The following is a 9,555-nucleotide window of genomic DNA, read 5'->3' on the forward strand; positions in this document are numbered from 1 at the left end:
CTCTACTTGCTTCGAACAGATTTGCCAAAAGTTGAAGCTGATATTTATTCAAAAAATATTTGCAAATGGACAAATAAATTAAAATAAAGATTTGTATGGGTTCATTCAGATTCAGGTACTTATCCACTGACAATGGAGTTTGTTAGGGAGCTGACTCTATGCAGACTTTTTGATGGGAAATATAGCAAGCTGATTGTTTATCCTTGAATTTATGGAAAAACATGAACATGTAGGTAGATTTTAATTTGCAGTCATTTTTTTTTTCCCATAAAAAAGAGTTAGCAGGTATCATATAAACTCCTTAAAAAGCCTCCGTTCAGATGAAGTAAAAAGATCTTGTTCATTTGGACCTTAAGAAAATATTCATATTAGACAAATGATTGTCTGTAAACAAACACATCTACCTGAATTATTTATTTATATCTGGGAAATTAGGCATATTTCTTTGAGTAAATTATATATGAACTATCATATTCATTAGTCTAACAATTATGTGGCTAGCTGACACATTACCTAACAATGTATTAGATAACCATTTGTCCATCATTGGATCAATACATTATTTACAATATGGGATTTTTGCATTATTTAGCCATAACTATTAGTGAGTATGTTGTTTAGCGAAGTCACAGGACAATTTGTGCTTAGTGATGTTTGGCTGATTGTGTTGCAATGTCAAGATTGCTTTATACAGCAATACTGCAGAAACAAATGGTGTCCTTAAATGTTTGCTCTGCCTTTTTGTTTTAACCATTTCCTCCTCAATTCATAAGACACTTGCATTTATGTTGGTGCTTTTGTATATTTCCATATGAAAACAAACAAACAAGAAAACCATGACACCACTTGAGGAAAAGAGACAAATCAATGAAGCTTTCAGGATGTTTTTCACATCTTTTTTCTATGTTACAGGACATACACCCTTTGCTTTTTGCATTGGAAAAAAAATCAAATGCTAATTAAAATCCAGCAGAGAAGATTCTACCATCAAAAGAATTAAATCTGCCAGATATCTTGGGATGGCTTTTTGACTTGCTGTGGAGATCAGATTTTGACTCTCTGATAGTTCAGAGAGTGGAAGTGACAGCCAATGTCAGAAGTTCACACTTTTTTTGCTTTAGAAGAGTTTTATAAAGTATAATAACATTTTTTTTCTCCCCCTTTTCTTATCATTATAGACAGGAGGCAAGAGTGAGACTCGACCTCTTGCCTGAATGCCTGCTGGCAGACAGCTTCACTCCCACCAATTAGTAACTCCCTGCCTGGTGCCCTGTACTCCGAGGAGAAAGGTATTTGAGATGTCCATTTTGCAGGTTTCAATAAGTTCCCCTCAGCTGGAACAAGGCCCTGGGCATGCTTTGAATCTGGCCTGTACCATGAAGTGGGGACAGGGGACTTTTCTTTCAGGACTGTCTCTTTTTGCCGTGAGCAGGGAGTCAGCTTTCCCTGAGGGGCAAGGACACTGCAGCAGGGCATGCATTATACGTGGGCATGCATTATATATAGGTGGTGGAATCACAGTGTCCATCCTTGGGAAGGGATCTTGCCTACTGAGAGGTTTTGGAGAAAAATCTGACATGTATTGTAGGAGATTGTTCAAAAATATTGTAGCCCACCAAACTCCTCAGTGTTTCCTCAGTAGTGACGGGTTCACCAGGAAGGCTTGCATTAAAATGGATCGGGCCAACAAGTTGAAGGGCTAGGTTGCCAATTCTTATTAGTGGCAGGACAGCAAAGTCAGAGAATGAAATGCTCCCACAGGGTTCCCCTTTGCAGTTGCTGCTGTCCCCTTTTGAGGATAAGATGCACAAGAAGATGCTCAGCTGTGTGTGTCTTGCTGTACAAGAAGAAATGCAAGACCCCAAGAGACCGAAGTGTTAATTCCTCCCTGGTCTTGGCCAGAAGGAGGAATGGAGATCCAGAAAAGATTGCTGCTTCTCATGGAGAGACAGAGAGTGTTGCGAAGCCAGGGATGGCCACTGACAATATGGTCAGTGTCAGAGGAAAGGAGGGATGTGTATATGAGAAGTCGGAGAAGATTCTAGGGTAGGCATGGATCTTGCTAATAGCTTGCATTTTTGGAGACCTGTGTTTAGTGAAATAGACAAAATTACTTGGTGCATTCATAAGTGTCAAGTTAACCGGGCAAATTCCTTTCCAGTGACTGTCTTCTACTTCCTGCATCTCATTCCTGCACAGGGGCAACACTAGAGGAGTTGTGCTTTGTCTTTGCAAATAAAGCCTCTAATTGTAAGGCCCAGATATGGATAAATCCTTGTCATCTCATGTCTGTACTGTAAGGGTCAAAAGCACTTTCCTGCCCCACAATGGGCAGGAAAATCACATTCCTTAAAAGATATTAATACATACTAAATTTGCTCAGGGTTAATTTGAAATAGGTATTCTTCTCTTCCAAGTTGTGCTGTTCAAATCTGCTATATCCCACTCAAGAGATCATTGGGTCATGGGGCAATTACTTAAAAATAGTCATAGAAACTTAGAATCACAATCACAGAATAACTGAGGCCAGAAGGCCCCTCTGGAGGTCATTTGGTCCAACTGCCCTGCTCAAAGCAGGGTCTGTTAGTTGGCAGGTTGCCTGGGGCCATGTCCAGTCAAATTCTGAGTATGTCCACAGGTGGAGACTCCACAACATCTATGTGCCACCTCTTCCAGTGTTAACTACATTCACAATTAAAAAAAAAAAAAAAAAAAAAAAAAGGCATTTTTTAATGTTTAAATGGAATTTTCTGTATTAAAATTTGTGCCCATTGCCTCTTGTCACATCACTGGACACTACTGAGAGAAGACTGGCTCTGTCTTCTTTATCCCTCCATCAGGTGTTTATACATGTGTATAAGATCCTCCTGAGCCTTCTCTCCTCTAGGCTGAGCAGTCCCAACTCTGTCACCCTCTCCTCATACGTCAGATCCTCCAGTCCCTTAATCACTTTTGGAACCCTTTGCTAGACTCTATCCAGTGTATCCATGCCTCTTTTTTACTGGGGAGCCCAGAACTGGGCCCAGCACTCCAGGTGAATCCCACAAGTACTAAGTAGGATCACCACCCTCCACCTGCTGGTGATGCTCTTCCTAATTCTGCTCCAGGATGGCACCGGCCTTCTTTGCCTTGAAAGCATGTTACTGGTTTATGTCCCCCTTCTTGTCAACCAGAACCCTCAGGACCATTTTTGCAGAGCTGCTTTCCAGCTGGCTGGTCCCCAGTGGCAGGACTTGGCATTTCAAACCATCTTTCTCATGTGGCAGTGTGCACAGCCTTGATGGAACCAGACTCACAAAGCTATTATGCAAGAGAGTGGGGAACACAAAAACAATCCACCTTCTTTCAGCCTCCTACAAGCTGTCACATAGTCTGGTCCTTCCTCCTGCATGCACTTGGCCTGGGGGAGTTTAGTGAATCCATCACAAGCTGACAAGGATCATTGACAGAGATGCTGTTAGGTGGCTTTGCATGGAGGAAGTTTTCCTCTTCTCCCTCTCTCCTTTCCTTCCATCACCTGGCAGCCAGAGAGCTGTGAGCCAGCCCAGCTACCCGGGAAACCCCAAGTTAACCCATTTCACTGTTTTGTTGTTGTTGTTTTGTTTGTTTGTTTTTCACCCAGAGGAGGTTGGATAAGAATTTACCTCAGCTTTTATTGAAGATTCAGTTCAACCCAGTCTTGCTCTGAGCTTTAAGACATAGGAGACTGAAAATCAGTGCCTAGGTCTGTGATGCTGGCTTGGGAGATGACACTGGATAAAAACTGCTCTCAGGCTTTAGGAGCTACACAGTAGGGGCTCTTTCAGAAGCTGTTTTCACTGGTTTGTATGTTTTAAAGTGGAGCATGAATAGTTTATGAACAGATATTTCTTATCCCTTAACCCTCTGTCCAGGAGATCTTCAGGCTCTTCCTTCTGACTCCCAAGCCCTGGGGCACTGTGGCATCCCCAGCCCTCTCCTGGCCAGACCCTACTGCAATTCTGCTCTGTAATTTCTTTCCCCATGCTCAACCCTGCAAACTCCAGTTTACTGCCAGTCCCAGAGAAACTGTTACCAGTCAGTAGAAGTTTTGAAAAAAATCAGCCTTGGCTGGCTACCTGCTTATGCTTTTCCTCTGGAAGCCATGCCAGGGAGACTGGCAGTTTACCATTGAGAAGCTCTTGCCAAATTCATGGCTTTTTTAACTTTGCTAGTGGTGACAATAGGAAATTGGATTCAGTAACTGAGGAGGTCCCTTTTACTGCTACATTCCAGATAAAATCTGCTAGAAAAAAAATGAGACAAAAATCTGTGCCAAACATCTTCTGGTATTCCCATAACCTGCTTATGTTGGGGTTATAAATTCCTGTTGTGAAAGGCTGCCAGTCATTTCAGGATAGTTTATGGCAGTCACTCAAATGGTTTACAATTAGCTCTAAGTATGTCTATAAGTTTGAAAACAATAACATCTCTATTTTCAAATGTAGCATCTTTTCAACTCACTGTAAATGGGACCTCCGTCTGGGTTAACAATGTGCACAGAAAGGTGAGTGCAAACGGGAATGCAAAGGGGAATGAATTTTCCAGCTGCTTTAGTTTCATAGAAGTGATGACTAACTCAGAGTTATAGAATAAATCAGTACTTTTTTTTTTTTTTTTTTTTTTTTTTTTTTTTTTTAAAGTGAGCTGTTTGAATTTACTGTTTAACTTTTGGTCTTTTTATTTCTTTATTAAGCCTTATTAGTCCTTTCTTAGTTAAATATATTGATGTTAGTTTTGCAAACAAGGCCAAATTGTGGCAGCTTATTTTTATCTTTAGCTCAAAGAGAGAGGGACAGGAATGAATCACAAATCATTTACATACTATATTAACACAAGATCAGGATATAAAATTGTGCATTTCATTTTGCGGATCCATTTAAAAAGATCATTAAAATCAGTCCATTCCCTAATAAGCTCTAAAGCTGCACACATGCCCAGGCTAAGCTCCCTCATATATTGGCACCCTTTTTCTCCTTCAGTGGCAAGTGACAAAAAGAATAGCCACCAGCTGAATGACTACCCCTTACCCACTGGCCCAGGAGCCCCATTTAAGCTCAGGCCCTGGTGCTTGGTCCTTGCATGTGCTATGTTGCATGTCGGTATGTTGTGTCTGGCGTTGTTGACTTACTCCTTGCTCTTGGACATGCCCTTTTGACAGGGAACATACCTGGTGGTCATGAGGCTTCTGGTTGAACTGAGAAATGGCCCTGGAGCCTGACTGAGACCAGCCACTCCTGCTGCTCCCTGATCTCCTGTGCTTGGCAATCTTGTCACACAACCGTCAACTTCTGAGTGTGACCAGGTCTTGTTTCTTTGGTTTCTACTTCTGTGGCAGCATAATTATCTTTGTTGTCCCCTGTGTGCTTTTTCTGGGTTGGTTACATCTTCTTGAAGAAGGAACAGCTACAGTTATATCCCATGCCCACATATGTCCCTACATCAAAGAATTACATAGCATCAAAATAAGATTTTTGTCTTTGTCTCCACCCTTCCTAATAATTGCTGTCATCCAATTTGCCTGTTGTTGAGCAGTAAGTCAATGTTTTCCGAGAACTGTCCGAAATTACTCCAACATCCTTCCCCAAGTGGTAATAGCTAGTCCATCATTGCTCTTATGCACAATTTTTTTTTTTCTCCTCCAATGTGCATTACTCTTCATTTATTGGCACTGAATTTAATTTGCTGTTTTATTGCCAAGTCACCCAGTATCCTGAGATCATTCCATAAGTTGTGTTAGTTTATGACTATCTGGAAAAAAACTTGTATCATTTGGAAATGTAGTTCTTTCACTCTTCACATCTTTTCCATCTATGAGCCCTGAAAAGCGGAGATCCCAGATCAGATCCTCAAAGGACTGAGTTGTAACTTCTCTCCGGTGAAAGCTGGCTTTCTATTCCACATTTTGTCTTCCTACCTTCTCACTGGTTGTGATCCTAGGGGAGACCTTCCCTCTCACACCATGATAATTTAATATATTTAGGAAAAGTGTTGATGTTAAGTGCTCTTTGATAAGCTGGGAATATTCTGTCCCTGGGAGCACCTTGGGAACACCCACTTCTTCCAAAATTTCTTTCAGTTTTGGGGGGCATGAGGGTTTTCCTACCAATCTTCACTCTTCCTGACTATCATATTTGTTCATGTTAATGTTAATGCTAGCTGATGTTTTTACTTTCTTAATCCCCACAGAGATACAAGTAAAAGGAAACATTCAGCTCTTAGTTGCTGCTACCAGTGCAAGTTGTTTTTTCACCTGCACTTATTCATGTCTATAAATCCCTTGTTACTGAATCATCTGACGGTACAGTCTCAGCAGTATGCTTGCGCTCATAGCACATCGCTTTGAAATGGGATTCGGATCATCTTCACTTGCAACACAAGGATGTAGCTGGCTACCCAGGAGCAATGTCACTTGCCTTCAGGTCTGGGACCTCTCCGGTATACAGCTATGTGTGATGGGCAAACAGCCAAAGAGCCCAAGTAATTATGCAATTGAATGATCACATCTTTCTCTTCCTCAATTTTTCTCACCCCTGAAGAAACGATTAAGAAATATGTTAAGCAACTACTGTGGGTATCCTATATCAACATATGCAGTATTCAGGCTGATGGATAGGGCTGTTGAGGAGCCTGTGGAAATAGCCCCTTTTTAGCTCCTGACAACCAGCATAACTGTCTGGTCCATCATGCTCTGTCTGCTTGGTCTGGGGGACTTTACAGAAATGGGAGTTTGTAGTGTGCTGATGAAAGATAACAGGGTCATATGTGGGGAGATCTGCTTTTCCTGGCAACCCATTGCCTTGCATGTCTCAGGGCAGATCAGCACCACAGCCTTGGAGGTCTTCTGGGGGAATTTGGTACAGATGCCTGGAAACCTTATCTGACAACATTATCCAAGAGCAAAACAGTGTTTCTGCAAAACTATTGCATTATGTATTTTTTTTCAAGTTAGACACAATCTGTACTTTTCTTCGTGGAAGCTTTCTTATTTTTCTGTTTTCATTAGTGATGGTACATGTACCCAATGCCTATATTCTAAAGTAAGCTGAATCATGTGAAACAATTAAAAGAAAGAGAATAGAGCTTAGGTTTCCCCATTTTTCTGTAAAATTCAAGGCTTTTTTCTTAGAGCGACAAGAGTTTAGTGTGCTGACTGACTGCTAACTGAGTTATTTAATTGGAGAAAATGCTTAATAGCTTCTTTTTAATTATTTAGCTGTTGCAGAGAGGTAGCTTGTCTGCTCAGGAAGCTAGTGACAAAGGTGCTGGTAGCATGAGATGCTTAATGTCAGCTGATTTCTGTCTTTATATCTGGCTGAGGCTCTTAATTCAGAGATCACCATCCATATGAGCTTATTTATCCATCTGCTGCATTTGTCCTCATTCAAAACTCTCAAATTAAAAAAGCACCTTTGACCATGTAAATACTGGTATTACTAGAATTCATTTTTTTCTACATTAGTTTGATATTAGTTGAGCACTACACAGATGAATGATTTTTGGCTAAACTTCATTTTGTTTGCACTCCGAGTGCACACTAACACTTGTATTTGAGTTACCATAATGCTATCGTCACTTTTATAATAGCTCATTAGTGGGTGAGCATGGAGTTAATTTAGCTTTAAATGTTACCCTTGTGATTATATATTAATTTATAAATTATCACCTGAATACAAATCTGAATACAATTAGTCTCCCTGTTAGACTCTAACAAAACCAGCTTCAGCATTCGCTGACATCTGTCAAACAAATCTACACTGGAGAAACAGTAGAATTTTTTTTTTTTTTAATTTACAAGTTCATTCTGATTTTCCTTGCAACTATGTGATAGACTCTGCTTAATTTAGACCTATTCTGAGTGACCTGAAAATATGAATGTATATGTTGGTTTTCATTTGTTAAAAAGTAAATTTGGTATAAAAATCACTGATGGCTAAAGAAAGGTGATACATCTAGTTTTTCTAGTGATTCATAAATGCTCTTAATGTTTTGTTTACTGCTGGGAAATGCTAGAATATAAGAAAAATGCTGAGGTTGTCTGACTGGGTGAAAAAAAGTGTGGGAAATATGTTTATAGGCAAAAGGGAAGGGAGGGAGCAAGGGTAAATGTGGTAGGATAAAAACAAATTGAGCTGAAATGGCTCCATATTTTAAGATAAATTCACAAATAAATGGTCCAGATGGGAATCTGTGATTACAGTGGAGCTCTATCTTGTTGCACTAGTAAAGAGTGACTCATTCTACCCATTATAAAACTACAGCTCCCAGAAATGAATAAAAGTTCTCACTAGGCTGATGCTTGGCAGAGTTCTCAGTCCAGGAGAAGAGTATTTAGTATTTCATTTATTAAAAGCAAAGTTTGGCAGGAACAATTGCAGATGTCTGCTGGTTCCAATCATTGCTATGGCTTCTGGGTGATGATAACTTTGGGGCTAGTTTCTCACCCCTTGTGGTACCATCTGTGCAGTAAGGAGCTCATTATTTCCCTCCAGCAATAGTTCAGTGGCTATAATGAAGTCACGTACAAATCAAGGCGATTAGCAGATACACCTCTCATGTGTGCAGACTTTCTGTATTGCTCTTCTGCCTTTCTAGTTTCAGCAGAAGGACCTTCAGCTCCATTAGCAGCTTCTGACCTTCACTGCTGGAGCCTCAGAGTTGTTTTCTGCTCCTGCCCCAATGAGTGATATGCCACAAATTCTTGGTCCTTATAACTCAGGTGTCCTGCCTTCCCATTAAGTCCATCATGCAGAGAATAACATCTAGTTTGAGCTCCATAGGTTCATTTCATCACTCCTCATCCAAAGTTCTCCTCACTATGTAAGATACTATAATAGAATTTGGCTTTCTGCTGTGGATGTAAGAAAAATCAGTTTGATCTCAAACTCCCCATTCCCTGTGTTAGTGGAACAGTATTGGCTCCACTAGCAATTGCATCTACTCATACAGCAGATCAGGAATTAATTTATACAGCTTCATTTTCAATAAGTAACATCAGAAAAAAAATGTTTCAGTTGCTTTCCAACCCCTCTCCCTATTCTGTCCCATTCACATGGTGTAGCAGTTTCCCTAATTTCCTTGCAAACTATCAAGAAGATCTTGATTCTTATAATGGGGTGCCAAAATATGACATCAACATCAAAGCAAAGCAGAACTGGACATCTTACAGAGCAAGTTTTATTCAGTGAGTAGCCACTGTATAATAGTTACTTTGTCATTATATTTGACAGAAGGTTTTCATGTGCCCATGTGCCTCAAGATACAGAGTAAGCAACAGAATTTTGCATTCTAAAGAATAACTAGATTGTGCTTTCTGTTTGTACTTTTTCAGATTTTGTACAAACATTCATTGATCTTAGCTGGGCATTTTTATCGTCTAAAAAAGGAAAGATCTGCAGCAAGGAATGTCATGTTAACCCTCTTATTCTTTCTTTCTTTCTTTCTTTCTTTCTTTCTTTCTTTCTTTCTTTCTTTCTTTCTTTCTTTCTTTCTTTCTTTCTTTCTTTCTTTCTTTCTTTCTTTCTTTCTTTCTTTCTT

The sequence above is a fragment of the Oxyura jamaicensis genome, chromosome 2 (genome assembly GCF_011077185.1).
Source record: "Oxyura jamaicensis isolate SHBP4307 breed ruddy duck chromosome 2, BPBGC_Ojam_1.0, whole genome shotgun sequence".
Taxonomy (NCBI): Eukaryota; Metazoa; Chordata; class Aves; order Anseriformes; family Anatidae; genus Oxyura; species Oxyura jamaicensis.